The sequence below is a fragment of the Lissotriton helveticus genome, chromosome 8 (assembly GCF_964261635.1).
Source record: "Lissotriton helveticus chromosome 8, aLisHel1.1, whole genome shotgun sequence".
NCBI classification, from domain to species: Eukaryota; Metazoa; Chordata; class Amphibia; order Caudata; family Salamandridae; genus Lissotriton; species Lissotriton helveticus.
The window spans coordinates 84,003,989-84,019,813 of NC_136069.1; the positions used below are offsets into that span (position 1 = coordinate 84,003,989).

The window sequence follows — 15,825 nt, forward strand, 5'->3', positions numbered from 1 at the left end:
CCATTTTAGTTTTTCTTCCTTTCCTGCGTTGCATTTATGTGAGGCTTTCATACTACGACAGAGCACCTTAAGTGCTGAGCGGGTGTGCAGCCTGCGATGATGCCCCGTCCTGGCAGTCCAGACTGGTGATGATTTATGTGAGGCCTGCTGGACCGCAGTGTAGGCCTGAGCCAGCAGGCAGTGCTGTCCTAGCGGTACGTGGCGTTACCTCGCGGGTCTCAGAGTTAGTAGCACCTAAAGAGCTGTGCGGGTGTGCAGCCTGCAATGATGCCGTGTGTACTGGTATGATCACTACCATAGCGCAATCAAGACCCAGAATCAAGTGTGTGACCTGGTGGCCTGCGGAGCGGGGCTGTAGTATGTGTAGGGTCCCATTTTCGCGGGCGCAGGGCTTAGAGCTTGCACTGGCAGGTGGTGAGTCCTCTTAGAAACACTCCGGTCACAGAAGGTGAGCAGTGAGGCCTGGGTGCGCGGGGGCTGGCAGTCACCGCTGGGCGGCGGGAGGAGGTGGGGTGAAGCAGCCTGTGTGCGCAGGGGTGTGTAAGCAATGATGGCGTTTGCAATTATATGGACTCTGCCATTCATAAATCTGGACTCTGTTTCAGACAAGGGATCTGGTGGACCGCAGTGTATACCGGAACGTGGTTGGAGACACACAGGTGGCAGCAGGTGAGCAGTGAGACCTGGGTCCGCAGTGTCTGTACTCTCTCTCCCTTTCTTCTTTTCACTGTCTCTCTCCCTGTCTTTCCCTCTTTCTCTCTCTCACCCTCTTTCTCTCTTCCTCTCTCTCTCTCTTTCTCTCTCTCCCTCTCTTTCCCTCTTTCTCTCGCTCTCTCAATCTCTCTCTTACCCTCTCTCTCTCCTTCTTTCTCTCTCTCTCTTCCTCTCTTTCCCTCTTTCTCTCTCTCTCTCCATCTCTCTCTTTCGCTCACTCTCTCTGTTCTTTGATGAGCGCAGGACACACATTCTTATCTAGAATTTTGTCTTGCAGGCTGTGACCTACAAATTGTCCTGAGAAGACCCACCATGACTCTTTATACTTTATAATAGTTGTTTTGACTTTTTTTTTAATGAAATGTTTTGTCTCGTGATTCAAATATGAATGAGTGATTCTCCTTTTTCTGAACACACATGCATGCTGATTGTTGTAATTATGCGACGTCAGGCGAATTGTTTTGTGCATGAATTTGTGGAGTTGATGTAACATATCTTTGTCCATGGGGCGGGTGGGGGTGCCCGGGGAGGAGGTGGGTCCATGGGGGTGGTGGGGGTGGGTGTTGTGGCCCTCTTGGGGCTCCAGGCTACATGTCAAGTATCTCCATGGCATCTGTTGTTCTTCATGTGTGGCTCTGGGCTGGGCTCCCTTTTCTGGTGCAGGTTGTCGTGCGACTTTACACCAGGTCAGAGCAGGTGATAAATTTTATTTTATGCTTCCCAGTGTTACTTCTTATCCTCCTCTTTTTACTCACAAAAGGTGGGAGGGCAACGCCCATTTTGCCCATTAATGCAGCCAGCCCCCTTTCCTGGCACCCTGTGCATGGATAGGGGAGGGGATCTTAGCAGCTGGCTCCTGGGCTGGAGGTTCGGCCTCCCCTAGAGTGGGCGGGGCTCCAGAGGAGACGTCACAGCTCTCTAATGAGGCAAAGTTCGAGGATAGCCTGGGCGCAGGGATGACAATGTAAACCCGAGCGTGGCCCTCTGTAGGCAGTCAGTAGAATTGCAGGCTTTACTCTGAAGGAAATCTCCAGCGAGGCCATGGTATACAAGAGGTGGCAAATCAGGCATACCCATAATGCATCTGTGTTAGCATAGAACTGTCGCAGCCGCAAAAGACCATTATCGATAATTATTGGACATTAATTATAATACTGTCTTATAACATAGGAGCTGATTCTTTTGATTATACTGAAGGACTATTGGGTGATGCTGCCCCAATTGAGTGATGTACAACAATATATGATATCCGTGTAATATGCATTCTCAGACCATCCTCATTACCTGCCTATATAGTCCAGCTTCAGGTGCACTTCGTGTGGTCCTGATAATGGAAATTAGGCCAAATTTTTGAAAGGTCTCTATACCGATGAGATCCGAAGATATGGTGCACAGAAAATGTCACTGTCACGTATGCCAGTGGGAGTTCATGAAGTTTAATTGATACAAAGGTATATATTATATCTGTATCTCTTTACACTACCCGTGATCCAGAACTCTGTTCTTCTCTACCGCCACTAAATGTGCTTTCATAACCCATGGTCCCCGGCGGCGATGTAACCCCTCTAAGGACCTCTGTTGGCCGTCAGTGGCATTGCAGTCTTTCGTCTCCATTGATCTCGAGTATGGACTTTGAAAACAAGCACTGTTAAAGCCAGTTTGGTACATAAGTTTTTAAGTGTGTTCTGTTCTTGTGTGGCATGGCTAGGTCTGTGTGGGTGTCTATCTATGGCGTTGTCCATCGCCTGGTTCATGTCTCCCGCTGTGATAAGTAGTTCACCCACTGGGATCTTGCTGAGCTCGCTTTCTACCTCCTCCCAGAACTTTTTGTCTGCTGCGTTCGGCCCGCAGATGTTTGCTATGTGTATGGTTTCCTCGCCTCCTTTGATGCATGTGAGTAGTCTCCTCCCTTTTGTGTCTGCTACGTTGTCGTGAACCCTGAACTTTGCTTTCTTGCTGATAATGGTGATCACCCCTCCTTTTTTATTGACGGCTGGCGAGCATACGACCTCACTTATCCAGTTTGCCTTGAGCCTGTTGGCGTCCTCTATGGATACTCTGGTTTCTTGGAGGACGTATACATCTGCTTTGAGTCTGTTTAGGTAATCTAATGTCTTCCGTCGCTTGACGGGGTGGTTTAGGCCTTTGACGTTTAGTGAAACTATCTTGATGTCTGCGGCTATCTGTGCTAGGGCCTGAGTGTCTGGTGTGGTCATGGTACCTTCGTTATCTCGCTGCTAACTGCGCTGGTTCCTATGTTGTACCTCTGTATCTGGTGTCTCACAGCCTCCCGCCACCAGTCTTTGCCCCCCCCGGGGTGTGGATAGGAATGGGGAAGTGTCTATGTATAGAAGGAGGAAGGAAAAGAAGAAGAAATAGCTCCACCAAGGTGTGATTGTCCGCGCTTCATGGCCTACCCCCCGGCCCTCACCCCCCCCTCTCCCCTCTGCCCCCCTCCCCCCGTCAACGTACTGTAAACGTTGTAAGTGCAAATTTGGACTTGGGGAGAGATACAGAGGCATGATCATGTCTCTGTACAAAAACCCCCGGGCTCGAGTGGTGGTCAATGCGGCCACATCAGAAACATTCACCCTAGGCAGAGGGACAAGACAAGGGTGCCCTCTATCACCGGGGCTATTCCTGCTGGCACTAGAGCCACTCCTCCACATGATCAGGTCGAACCCACGGATCACAGGTGTGCAAGTGGAGGGTCAAGCCTTCAAGCTAGCAGCATACGCGGATGACATCCTGATCACCACAAGCAACCCACAAGAGTCAATAGAAGCACTCGTACAAACAATTTAGGAGTACGCACAAGTCTCAGGTTACAAACTTAACAGGGAGAAATCCGAATGCAAACCGATGAACTACCATACCACCAGAACAGTCCTAGGAACGTCCGAACTGGCGTGGCAAACAAAACCCCTAAAATATCTTGGCCTCCTCTTCGGGAGGGACCTTAGATCAACCTTAGACCACAACGAGGAAGCGATGTTGAAAAAGATTAAGACCAAGCTAGAAACATGGGTCCCCAAATTTATTAGCTGGTGGGGAAGAATTGAGACAATCAAGATGATGGTCACCCCTATGGTAAACTACTTGCTGTCCATGCTGCCACTTACTCTAACAACGGATTTCCACAAACACATAGACAAAGCTATCAATACGTTCCTATGGGGGGGGGGGAGCCAAGAATCAGCCTAGCAAAACTCAGACTTAAAAAAGAACAGGGAGGACTGAACCTCACAAACTACAAGGCATTCCAAACGGCATGCCAGGCCAAACAGGGATTACACTGGGTTGCCCCAACACCAGAGTACATGCCGGTATGGTTGGACCTGGAAAGGGGCATTCTAGGTGGAGCAGAGCCGATCATGGCGCTTACGGCAAACAAACACCCGGAAGTCAAGAATGCGATACTCCGGAACACAAAAACAGCGCTACTGAGAGTAGATAAGGAACTGGAAGTAAGCATCAGAGGTACCAAATGGGAGTCAATATGGCACAACCCCAAAATCACATACAAAGGGAAGGCACTAGATAGCAAAGAGTGGTATAGCAGAGGAATTACGATGCCGGCACAACTAGAAGTAGGAAACAATCCACTCACCTACAAGGCACTGCAGCAGATGACCAGACTACCAAACAAGGAATTCTATGAATTCCTAAGAATCAAAGCAGCCATCACCAGGGTAAACCTCTCCAAACACAAACCCACCATCATACAGTATGCACAGAATCTCAACAAGACAGGCCACCAAACAGCGCAGATCTACAAACTAATCACACCACGCACCACAGCTCTAAACAACAAAACAATAGCCTTCTGGGAGGAGATTATACAAAGACCGCTAAACGAAGAGGAGAGGGCTAGAGTATGGATATCGGCGTCCAAAAACAAAGTTACACCGCAGTTGGCACAAACAAAATACTGGATACTACACAGACTACACTGGACACAAGCGAAACTAGAAACAGTGGTGGCAATCGGAAGTAGCACCTGCTGGAACTGCCATAAACGAGGGGAGACCTAGCCCACATGGTATACGAATGTCCCAAAGTTAGAACATTCTGGAACAAAGTATACAACTTCATAGACACAATCACAGGAAGCCAGACACAATGAGGCTTAGTGGGTATTGGCACTGCCTTCCTAGCACCACAGCTTCAGTCCAAAGAGGAACGTGAACTAATCGACGTTCTGCTGACGGCAGCGGTGAAAACTATCCTGGGGAACTGGAAGGACACTAGCAAAGCCACCTTCAAACGCTGGTTCAACTGGGTGACATTCCTCCGGGGGGCAGACAACATTACCGCCAAACACAAGGCGGCAAACCATACAGCCAAAGAGGACATGTGGGAAGCCCTCGACGCTCACCTGATGCAGTAAACCGTACCCCCCCCTCTCTCTCTTCTCTCTTCTTCTCTCTCTCTTTGGCTCCACTGTGCCAAAGCACACATTGTAAGAGCTGCCAAAAGTAAGACAACTGTTTTGTTTTTGTATATGTAAAATTTATTTTCAATAAAATATTTTGAATAAAGAAAAAAAAGAAAACAAGCACTGATTAATCCAGTTTACACATAACATTGATGTTTAAACAGCACACTGAGGGCCTCTCAGAGGCACATACGAGGTGCGCCAAAACTAAAAAGAGTTTCTATACCTGCCCACTAGTAAGCAAAGTAACTTCTCTATTAAAGCTTCAATTGTACATTTGGGTGGTGGCATGTTTTTTTAATTCCCCCTTTTTATTGTTGTGACATCTATATCTATACTACTATTATAAAGGAAGAACTTTGAACCTTTGAGGCAGGTAAACTCGGGAACCACAGCGCCAATCCACACACCCGATACATCGTTGTAATCGTCAGGGTGTGCAGATGGACATAGGCTATATAAAGTTAAAAAAGATACGTTATTTAAAAAATTTAGTGAAAAAAAAAGTAGTCCTGTGGAAGAAGCGCCGGCCGCGACCTGCGTGCTGACGTCAGGAGCGCGGGGAGGAGCGGCGTCCAGGAGTGCGAGGAGGAACGGCAGACATGGCGCGGGGAGGAGCGGCGGACAAGCGGGGAGGAGCGGTGAGGAGCGGCGGACAGGCGGTGAGGAGCGGCGGACAGGCGGGGAGGAGCGGTGACGAGCGGCGAGGAGCGGCGGAGCGGTGAACTGAGGAGCGTGGGGGAGGAGCGGCAGCTGAGGTAAGGCTCCGGGGGACCCAAGGACAATGTCGGGGCAGGCGGGGGCCGGGGCGGGCGGGGGCCCTGAACACTCATGGCGGGGGGGCGGGCGGGGGCCCTGAACACTCATTTTGGGACGGGCTGCTATGTCGGGGCGGGCGGGGGTCGGGGAAGCCTGATTGCTCCCGGACAAGGTCGGGGCGGGCTGATAGTATGAAATAAATAAAATACAAAAATCTATAAATAGTACTTTTCATAGCCCAAAACTATTGTCTTTGCTAGAGTCTGTTTCGAAGCGCTGCACAGTCAAATGAAACTTTGGCGTGTAGCAGTCACAAATGACTAATCCTACATTTACATTACATTACATTTACATTTACATTACATTACATAGGCAGACTTTTACAGGAGCAGAAGACCATTGCTAAAGCAGAAATTTGGTCAAAAGTTTGGATTTGTGGCAGTTGCATGTGAGAACTAGAACATCAAAGCAGCCGCTTTTGTGGCGCCTGCTGTCTGTATGAAGGTGATAAAAAAAAGAGAAGAGCGGAACTAAAAGCAGAACGAGGCAAACAAAGGGAGGGGCAGGGTTCCTTAACGGAGCAGGGAGGGGATGGGGTGCTCCTAGGGGCATATTTACAATAAGTGGCGCATCCCTACATATCAGCAGGGATGCGCCACTTTTTGTGCGCCATGCCTCCGCCACCATGGATGCGCCGCATTTACAATGTGGCGCACCATGGGGCAAAAACGGCACAGATGCGTCACGCATCTGTGCCGTAAAAGTGACGCATTGCTGGAGTTGCTGCAGCTACAGCAATGCTCTAGGGGGCCCTATCTTGTTATTGCTTCATCAATCCTTACGCCTGCTTCAAGCAGGCGCAGGGTTTTGACGCAGCATGGGCCCCATAGTGACTGAGTGAAATCTTGTAGATTTCACTCAGCCACTTTTAGAAGGCGTTCCTGCGCTGGAACGCCGCCCCCTGCACAGGAACGCCTCCTTCTGGTGCAGGGCTTTACAACGTGACGCAGCTCCCAGATGCGTCACGTTGTAAATACCCCACACCATGGCGCATCTTTTCGCCGCTGCTGCGTCACAAAAGTGACACAACGGCGGCGTAAAAGAGGCGCAAGGGGCTTGTAAATCTGCCCCTTAGTGCTTAGTGAGGTGTGTCGACAGCAGCACTGTGTGTGGGGGAATGCAGAGTGTGCTCTGGTGGAGTGAATCCAAGAACAAGGGGCCTCATTTATGAAAAGTGACGCATCGCTGCGTGAAAACAGCGATGCGTCACTTTTCACTGTGTCCTCCTTGCGTGACCAATGATGCGTCATATTTACAGTATGACGCATCATGGCGCAAGGAGTTACAGATACGTCAGTATTTCTGACGTATCTGGATAGCGCAAAAGTGACGCATTGCTGGAGTGTGTCACAAAAGTGACGCAACTCCAGCAATGTGTCCTTTCACATGGGGCAAGCCCCATGTGAAAGGGCCTGCGTCAGTCTTACGCCTGTTGTGAGGCAGGCGTAAGTAAGTAAGTACATTTTATTGCACAGTTAATTAAAACTCAAAATTTAAAATGCATAAAAAGGCAGGCGTAAGAAATTGACGCATTTGTGTCCTAGAAGTGGCGCAGTGAAATCTTATAGATTTCACTGCGTCACTACTATGACCCTGTCTTGCGTCAGAATGCCCCCCCCGCATACATTATACCTGGCGTAGGTATAATGTAGCGCAGGGGTTTACAAAGTGACGGATCTTCCTAGATGCGTCACTTTGTAAATATGGTGCAACAAAGCACATTTTTTACGCTGCTGGTGCGTCACAAAAAGTGATGCACCGGCGGCGTAAAAGTGACGCAGGGACTCATAATTGAGGCCCAAGGTTTGCATGTAAACAGCGCCTGTGATTAGCAACAAAAAAAAGTCCTTTTAGATCTATCTCACACTCTAAAAACAGCATGGGGGAGGCATATAAATGGTGCTTTCTAGACTCTTAACATAACACCATTGCACTCCACTGACAGACAAGAGCCACAACATACATCGCCATCATGTTTGAATGGAAAAAAGATAGGAGCAAACCTGGGTTCGGGTCTGTGGTGGTGACCGGGGCACCCGAGAGACTGAGCTAAGTGGAAGAAAACAAGCAGCCATTAAGAATTTATGGTCAGTGTCACAATGTGTGAACTTGGAAACACATAGATGTAAGAGGTGTTAAATGTAAAACGTGCCACTATTACAAGTCAAAAACTTGGGTTAGATAAGGCGTAACAGCCAAAGCTGCAGACTAAGGGGCATATTATCAAGGCGGTTTATCTCAGTTTTTTTGGCTTTAAAAGCCAAGAAAGCGGAGATAAAATTATCTCCCTATTACCTAGCTGTCCCTAACACCAGTTAGCTACAGCTAGTAGGAGATAGCGACCATCTTGGGCCCCACTTTGCATGTCAGTGATATTTATCACTAATGACATGCAAAGTGGGCGTGCCAAAATGTTAGCGACTGGAAACAGTCGCTAACATCGCTATCTCCTATTACCAACTTTTGGAGATATTCGCGCTAAGCGCGAATGTCTCCAAAAGCTAACACCTGCCCTGAGCAGTTCTTAGCCATGTTATCCAATGGGAGGTGGATAACATGGCTAAGAGCATTAGCTCGGTAATGCATGAATATCTCTGACTTTTCAGCGATATTCATGCATTGCGGCCGATTTTTATCGCATTTGCGATAAACCTTGGTAATACCAAGGTTTATTTGCGATAAAAATCGCCGCAGCTCAGCGGTACATTTTTGTCTCTAACCAAGCAATAGCGATAATTATCGCTATTGCTTGGTAATATGCCCCTGAGTCCTTGTGTAATATAACTGGTCTTCGTGTAAAGCGCTCCAATGCCTCCCGGTCGAGTTTGTGCTACATAAAATTGCAAGAAAACACACGCGGGGTAGGAGTAAAGGTGGGAGATTGGGGAAGAGGGGTTGGAATGGTTTTGGGTGACCCACTGAGCGGACAAAGCTGGGGGCGGAAGAGTCACAGGGAGGTTTATGTGTGGGGTAGGAATGATGGTGGGAGATCGGGGACTAAAAGTGCAAGAAACAACGGAGCAAGGAAATACGGAGCGTGGTAGGAGTGATGGTGGGAGATTGGGGAATAAAACTGCAAGAAAAAGTGGACAGAGCAGCAAAAAAAGATGGAGCAGAGCAAGAAAAGACGGACCAGGGTAAGAGTGATGGTGGGAGATCGGGAAAGAGGGATTGAAATGGTATTGGGTGGAAAGACGAGGAGAAAGGGCGAGAAGAGTGACAGGAACACGGGTGGGGGAAAGGAGAAAGAAAGGGAAGATATGAAAGAAGGCGAGAGAGAGAGCAAAGTGGCTACAACCGAGATGGAATAGGGGAGAAGAGTGAGGGTGGAAAGAGTGAGGGTGGTGAGGCTGAGGGAGAAGAGAGATGCCACATAGAAGAGGTTAGGAAAAAGACGTAGAGCAGAAGAGAGGTAAAATCGTTTTACTCTCAACTTGTACATACTGGGCGTTGAATACTCTCTGCTGTATGCTTTATTAAATGGTTGGAGAGTAATAGAGAGGGGAGAGAAGAGCAAAGGTGCGAAGGAGGGGAAAGCAAAAAAGGATAGATTTGATAAGGCATAACGGCCAGAGCTGCAGACTAAGGGGCATATTACCAACGTTAAGCGATATTTATCGCTAACGATGCTTAACAACAAATTTTTTAACGCTAAGCATCGTCAGAAATTATCGCAGATAAACGTTGCTATTATCAAGGTTTATCGCAAATGCGATAAAAAACGGCCGCAATGCATGAATATCGCTGAAAAGTCCGCGATATTCATGCATTACCGAGCTAATGCTCTTAGCCATGTTATCCACCTCCCATTGGATAACATGGCTAAGAACTGCTCAGGGCAGGTGTTAGTTTTTGGAGATATTCGCACTTAGCGCGAATATCTCCAAAAGTTGGTAATAGGAGATAGCGATGTTAGCAACTGTTTCCAGTCGCTAACATCTTGGCACGCCCACTTTGCATGTCATTAGTGGTAAATATCACTGACATGCAAAGTGGGGCCCAAGATGGTCGCTATCTCCTACTGGCTGTCGCTAACTGGTGTTAGAGACAGCTAGGTAATAGGGAGATAATTTTATCTCCGCTTTCTTGGCTTTTAAAGCCAAAAAAGCTGAGATAAACCCCTTGATAATATGCCCCTAAGTCCTTATATAATGTAAGTGGTCCTCGTGTAAAGTGCTCCAATGTCTCCCGGTCGAGTTCGTGCTACATAAAACTGCAAGAAAACACAGAGCGGGGTATGATTGATGGTGGGAGATCGGGGAAGAGGAGTTGGAATGGTTTTGGGTGATCCGCTGAGCGGACAGAGCTGCACGGAGCGGGGTAGGAGTAATGGTGGGAGATTGGGGAAGAGGGGTTGGAATGGTATTGGGTGACCCGCTGAGCAGACAGAGCTGGGGGCGGAAGAGTCACAGGGAGGTCCATGTGTGGGGTAGGAGTGATGGTGGGAGATCGGTGTGGGAGATTGGGGAATAAAAGTGCAAGAAAAAATACAGAGCATGGTAGGAGTGATGGTGGGAGATCGGGGAATATAACTTCAAGAAAAAGTGGACAGAGCTGCAAAAAAAAAAAGATGGAGCAAAGCAAGAAACGATGGAGCGGGGTAGAAGTGATGATGGGAGATCGGGACTAAAACTGCAAGAAAAAACGGAGCAAGAAAAACAAGAAAAAAACCGGAGCAATAAAAAAAGGAGCTTTTGGGGAATAAAACTGCAAGAAAAGCAGATAGCTTCAAAAAAAGAGGTAGCGGGGTAGGATGATGGTAAAGTGAGTTCATAAACAGAATGAGTAAACAAACCGAGACAGCTGTGATTTAGATGCATTCTAAACCAAGTTCTACAAACACGGGAATACAAATAGAAAACAAGACATGCATGCACAGTGAAATGGATCAAACAAACTCTCTGCATTGCTGTGGCGGGGTCGGGAGAGGCATTCCTTTGAAGTGTGATGCGGGGGGCAGGGAGCGGCAGTTTTGAAGTGTCTGAGGCACAGACATATGGGGCCTCATTTATGAAAAGTGACACATCGCTGCGTGAAAATAGCGATGCGTCACTTTTCACTGCGCTCTCCCTGCGACACTAACGATGCGTCATATTTACAGTATGACGCATCATGTCGCAAGGAGTTACAGATACGTCAGTATTTGTGACGTATCTGTAGGCGCAAAAGTGACGCATTGCTGGAGTGACGCAACTCCAGCAATGTGTACTTTCACTTGGGCAAGTCCCATGTTGTTAGTGCCTGCGTCAGTCTTAAGCCTCCTGTGAGGCAGGCATAAGATTTTGACGCATTTGAGTCCTAGAAGTGGTGCAGTGAAATCTCATAGATTTCACTGCATCACTTCCATGACCCTTTCTTGCGTCGATACGCCCCCCTTGCATACATTACACCTGGTGCAGGTATACTGTGGCGCAGGGGTTTACAAAATGACGCATCTCCCCAGATGCGTCACTTTGTAAATATGGTGCAGCAAGGCACATTTTTTATACTCCGCTGATGCGTCACAAAAAGTGACGCGCCAGCGGCGTAAAAGTGATGCAAGGGCTCATAAATGAGCCCCATGATGGTTTGTGACATGGCTGGGAGAGCGAGCGAGTGGGAGGGAACGAGCATATGAATGAGAAGTGAGGCAGAGGGCGCGCTGGCGAAGCTTCACGCTTGAATGGCTCACATGCATTGGGGAGAATCTGCAATCCAAAACCTCTTGGTAGGATTTGCTGGTGGCCCTCTATATGTCTCGACAGCTGTAATGCGCAAGCTCATTGGTAGGTCATTGGTAGGTCGAGACCAAAAAACGGAAGTGCCATTAGCGAGAAAGGATGTGTGCGATTGTACTATAGAGGAGCACCCCCTGGTGTCAGAGAGAAGTAAAGAGCCTACAGCACCTGGTATTCCCAGGCAGTCTCCCATCCAAGTACCAACCAGACCCGACCCTGCTTAGCTTCCGAGATTGGACGAGATCGGGCGCATTCAGGGTGGTATGGCCGTAGGCACGAGAGGCTGCCGGTCCAGGCCTCTTATGCAGACGCAGCCCGCATGGTGTCGTCACCAGGCTACTTTCAAGTACATTTGCACATTTCCCTTTCACACCTGCCCTCCCTTTCAAACTTCCTGCACAGAGCCAAGCACAGCCCTCTCTCGCACTTAAGGGGCCGGCACTAGCAGCAGCAAGCGCCTAGCCTTGCTTCTAAGGCACTCTGCTCGGGCCACCTCTCTACATGCCCCCGGGGGCTGCAGAGTCTCCCTCTCAGCAGCTGATGCTCACCCCAACTCTGGGGAGGCAACTTCTTCACCCTCAAGTACTGGCTCCTGCAAATCTGCTATTGTGTTTTTAAAAAAAATCAAGGACAGGGACCTCATATGCAAATAATGTCTATGCCCCACCCCTCTGTGCCTGCGTGTAGAAGAGCGAGTGAGGCGAGGGTACGAAAAGTGCCTTGGTCCAGGGCCCTTAATGTCACCGGCCCGGCTCTCTGCCTCAGCAGCCCCCTGCTCCTGGCCTGCCTCGGACAGCCTAGAGAGGGGGGGCCCAGAAGCGGGGCCAGTGCAGCCCGTCAGCAGCAGCAGCTTGCAGCAGCTTCCCAGCCTTAGCTGGGGCTCCTCGGTCCTGTCTTAGGGCAGTTTGCGAGGTTAAAGTTAAGGGCCATGCATATTGTAAATCCTATGCCGGTTTCTTTGTAAATAAAATGTTTTTAAAAAAGTAGAGTAGGAGAGCAGAATATGTATATATATATATATATATCAAGCTCCAAGGGAATGTCCAACAGTTAGGCAGCACACAAACACGGAGTAGCTTTTCCCCATCAGCTTTTAATCAGGTAAAAACAATCGCGCTGGTCCGTTAATTCAAGCAGCAAACTGCAACCCTGACGCGTTTCGAGAGTTTTCTCTTTTTCAAAGGGAGACTGCAGTTACAGGCACACTCACGGCCACACCTTCTTTTTCATTCCTCCTACCGTGGGTCCTTATTGGTCCGCTCTGTATGAGCATTGTCACGTAGAATTATGGGAGGTGTAGTCCGTTTTTATGCCTCTGATGGTGGTGCCTCGTATTAACTGGTACTAAAAAGCTCCTCAAGAGCCCCAGACAGCATGTTGCTCTGAATCCTCATCCGTGCCCCACATTGAGAGCCCCGTTGGCTTGGGAGCTTCGTGGCCCTCTGTTAATTGTCGAGGTGGTGCAAGCCCTGCGGCATGACGGCCGCAAACATATCAAGCTCCAAGGGAATGTCCAACAGTTAGGCAGCACACAAACACGGAGTAGCTTTTCCCCCATCAGCTTTTAATCAGGTAAAACCAATCGCGCTGGTCCTTTAATTCAAGCAGCAAACTGCAACCCTGGCGCGTTTCGAGAGTTTTCTCTTTTTCAAAGGGAGACTGCAGTTACAGGCACACTCACGGCCACACCTTTACATATATATATTCCAGACCCTGGTCCTCTTATCCAAACAACCACTGTGATCAAGTGCACACAGGAAAGCCATCCAAGGGGTTTTAAGGCAGCATTTGATATTTATTCAGCGCTATTACAGCAAATCGACAGACGCGTTTCAGCCTTTCCGCCTTCGTCAGTGTCAATTTGAAACTTTACTTCTTTCGTGTTTAAATAAAAAAGTGTGCATCTAGATTCAATCGACATAGAAAGTGTCATGTGCAGTAAATACAACTTAAAATGAAAACAAACAATGGACTTAAAACGTGGCAGCCATCTTGAAACATGTCTAGTATTAACAGCTCTTGTCAGTGTTGTTACCCATGATTATCTCAATAGATTGTCAAATTTAAATCATGTCAATTTCAAAACATTGAATTATTCGTCAATCATAATTCGTTTCAACCAAATTTCATTGAGACAAACATAATTATACCCTGTGTAAATTGATTCTTTACATCAACTCTGTATGCGTGGCTGTATGTAGCTGCTGTATTTACTATCATGCCCTCAATGGGCTGGATGCAGCAGCATTCATATTGTCTAGGATTAGAGACTGTACATGTAGCGTGTGTACTCACTTTTTCCTCGGAAACTGATATACTTTGTAAGGTCAGTTAATCTCTCTTTTTCAGCCTACATGGACCCACATTTCCTCTTCACTGTTGAGTCCCTGCGGGGCCTTTGTCGGCAATTTGATAATGTATTTCGACTCCAATGTGCGGAGTTTTTTTACATTATCCGCTCCTCTTTCTGATTTAATCATTTGATCCAAACAGAAGAAGGTTAGTAGACTACTATTGCTATTGTGTTTTTTCTCAAAATGACGAGCGACCGGATAGTTAGGATCTTTATTAGTGATCGCTCGTAAGTGTTCCAAAACTCTTTTTTTGGCGGGATGAATTGTGCTTCCCACATAATTAATAACACATGGACACATTAGGCAATAGATTGTGTAGTCTGAATTGCAGTTTAACAATTTTGTTATTGGCAGTCTGGTTGTAGTTCCTGTTATTGCATAGGTTTTGACCTTACCACTATATTTGCAAGCCTTGCATTTCATACAGGGGAAGAACCCCGTCACTGGATTCTTTTTCTTTTTTCTGGGGTCATAATGGCTGTTCACCAAATGGTCCCTTAACGAATTTCCTCTCCTGTATGTCACCAAGGGATATTCTGGAAGTGTATTCCCAACTATGTTGTCTGATTTTATTACCTTCCAGTTTTTTCTTAATATTTGGTAGACTTCTGATGATTTTTCTGTGTAATCGCTTATTAATCTCACACTTTTGTCTTCTACCTTTGTTTTGTCCCTTAGTAGAGTTTCTCTATCAGTTTCCTTACATCTTTGTTCCGCATTTTCAAGGAAGCCTCCACAGTACCCTCTTTTTTAAAATCTTTCTTTAGCTTGAACTATAGCCTTGTTACATTCCCTTTGTGTTGAGCAATTCCGTTTCATTCTTAGGAATTCCCCTACTGGGATGTTTTTTACTACTCTCCTGGGATGACTGCTTTCGGCATGGAGGATAGTATTCCCTGCCGTGACCTTACGATGTAGTGTCGTCTCCAGTTTATTGTTCTCAATATAAACTTTGAGATCTAGATAAACAACCTCTTTGGCACTGATGCACCCAGTGAATTTAAGATTGAGATCATTATCATTTAAGGCTTTTATGTAGTTTTCAGCCTCACTCCTTGGACCACGCCACACGATGAATAAATCATCTATGTATCGCGTCCAAAGAGCGATTTTCTCCATCCGTTGTTCATTCAACCCCGCCCATGCCACGTGCTTCTCCCACCAGCCCACAAATATATTCGCGTAAATGGGGGCGAAGCACGTGCCCATCGCGGTACCCTGTTTTTGTAAATACAGCTGCCCAGAGAAAGTAAAAATGTTGTTGTAGAGGCAGAACCTTGCCAATTCCATTAGCATTTGATTGTGTTTGCGGAATTTCAATGGTCTTTTATTCAGGAAGAAGTTCATGGCCATGAGGCCCTTCTCATGATCTATTGAGGTATAAAGGCTTGTTATGTCTAGAGTTATCAAAAGCATTTCATCATCCCAACATGTTCCATCAATGATCCGTAAGAATTCTTTGGTGTCTTTTAGATATGAATTTAAATCTTTCACCATAGGAGATATAAAATGATCAATGTAAACTGATGTGTTTTCTAGTAGACTTCTTTGAGAAGAGACGATTGGTCTACCAGGAGGCCAAGTTTTGTTTTTGTGTACTTTTGGCAGCTGGTAAAATGTAGCCAATTCAGGGTGTTCATATTTTAGGAACTGCCAGTCATCATGATCCAAAGTTCCTTCGTCTCTCCATTTTGATATAAGTTCATTGAATTCTCCAATGCTCTCCAGATATTTCTGCTTGTTGATAGTAGTATAATGTTCATTATTCCTCAATTGTGAGAGG

The 15,825-nt window shown here is 47.2% G+C and overlaps 1 non-coding gene across 1 annotated transcript; it reads right to left on the bottom strand.

The window, feature by feature from the left end:
• Positions 1-11,844: 11,844 nt before the first annotated feature.
• LOC144774424 (5S ribosomal RNA) lies at positions 11,845-11,963 on the bottom strand. The gene has a single exon (XR_013600246.1). It is a non-coding gene; the product is annotated as a 5S ribosomal RNA (ribosomal RNA).
• Positions 11,964-15,825: the final 3,862 nt, after the last annotated feature.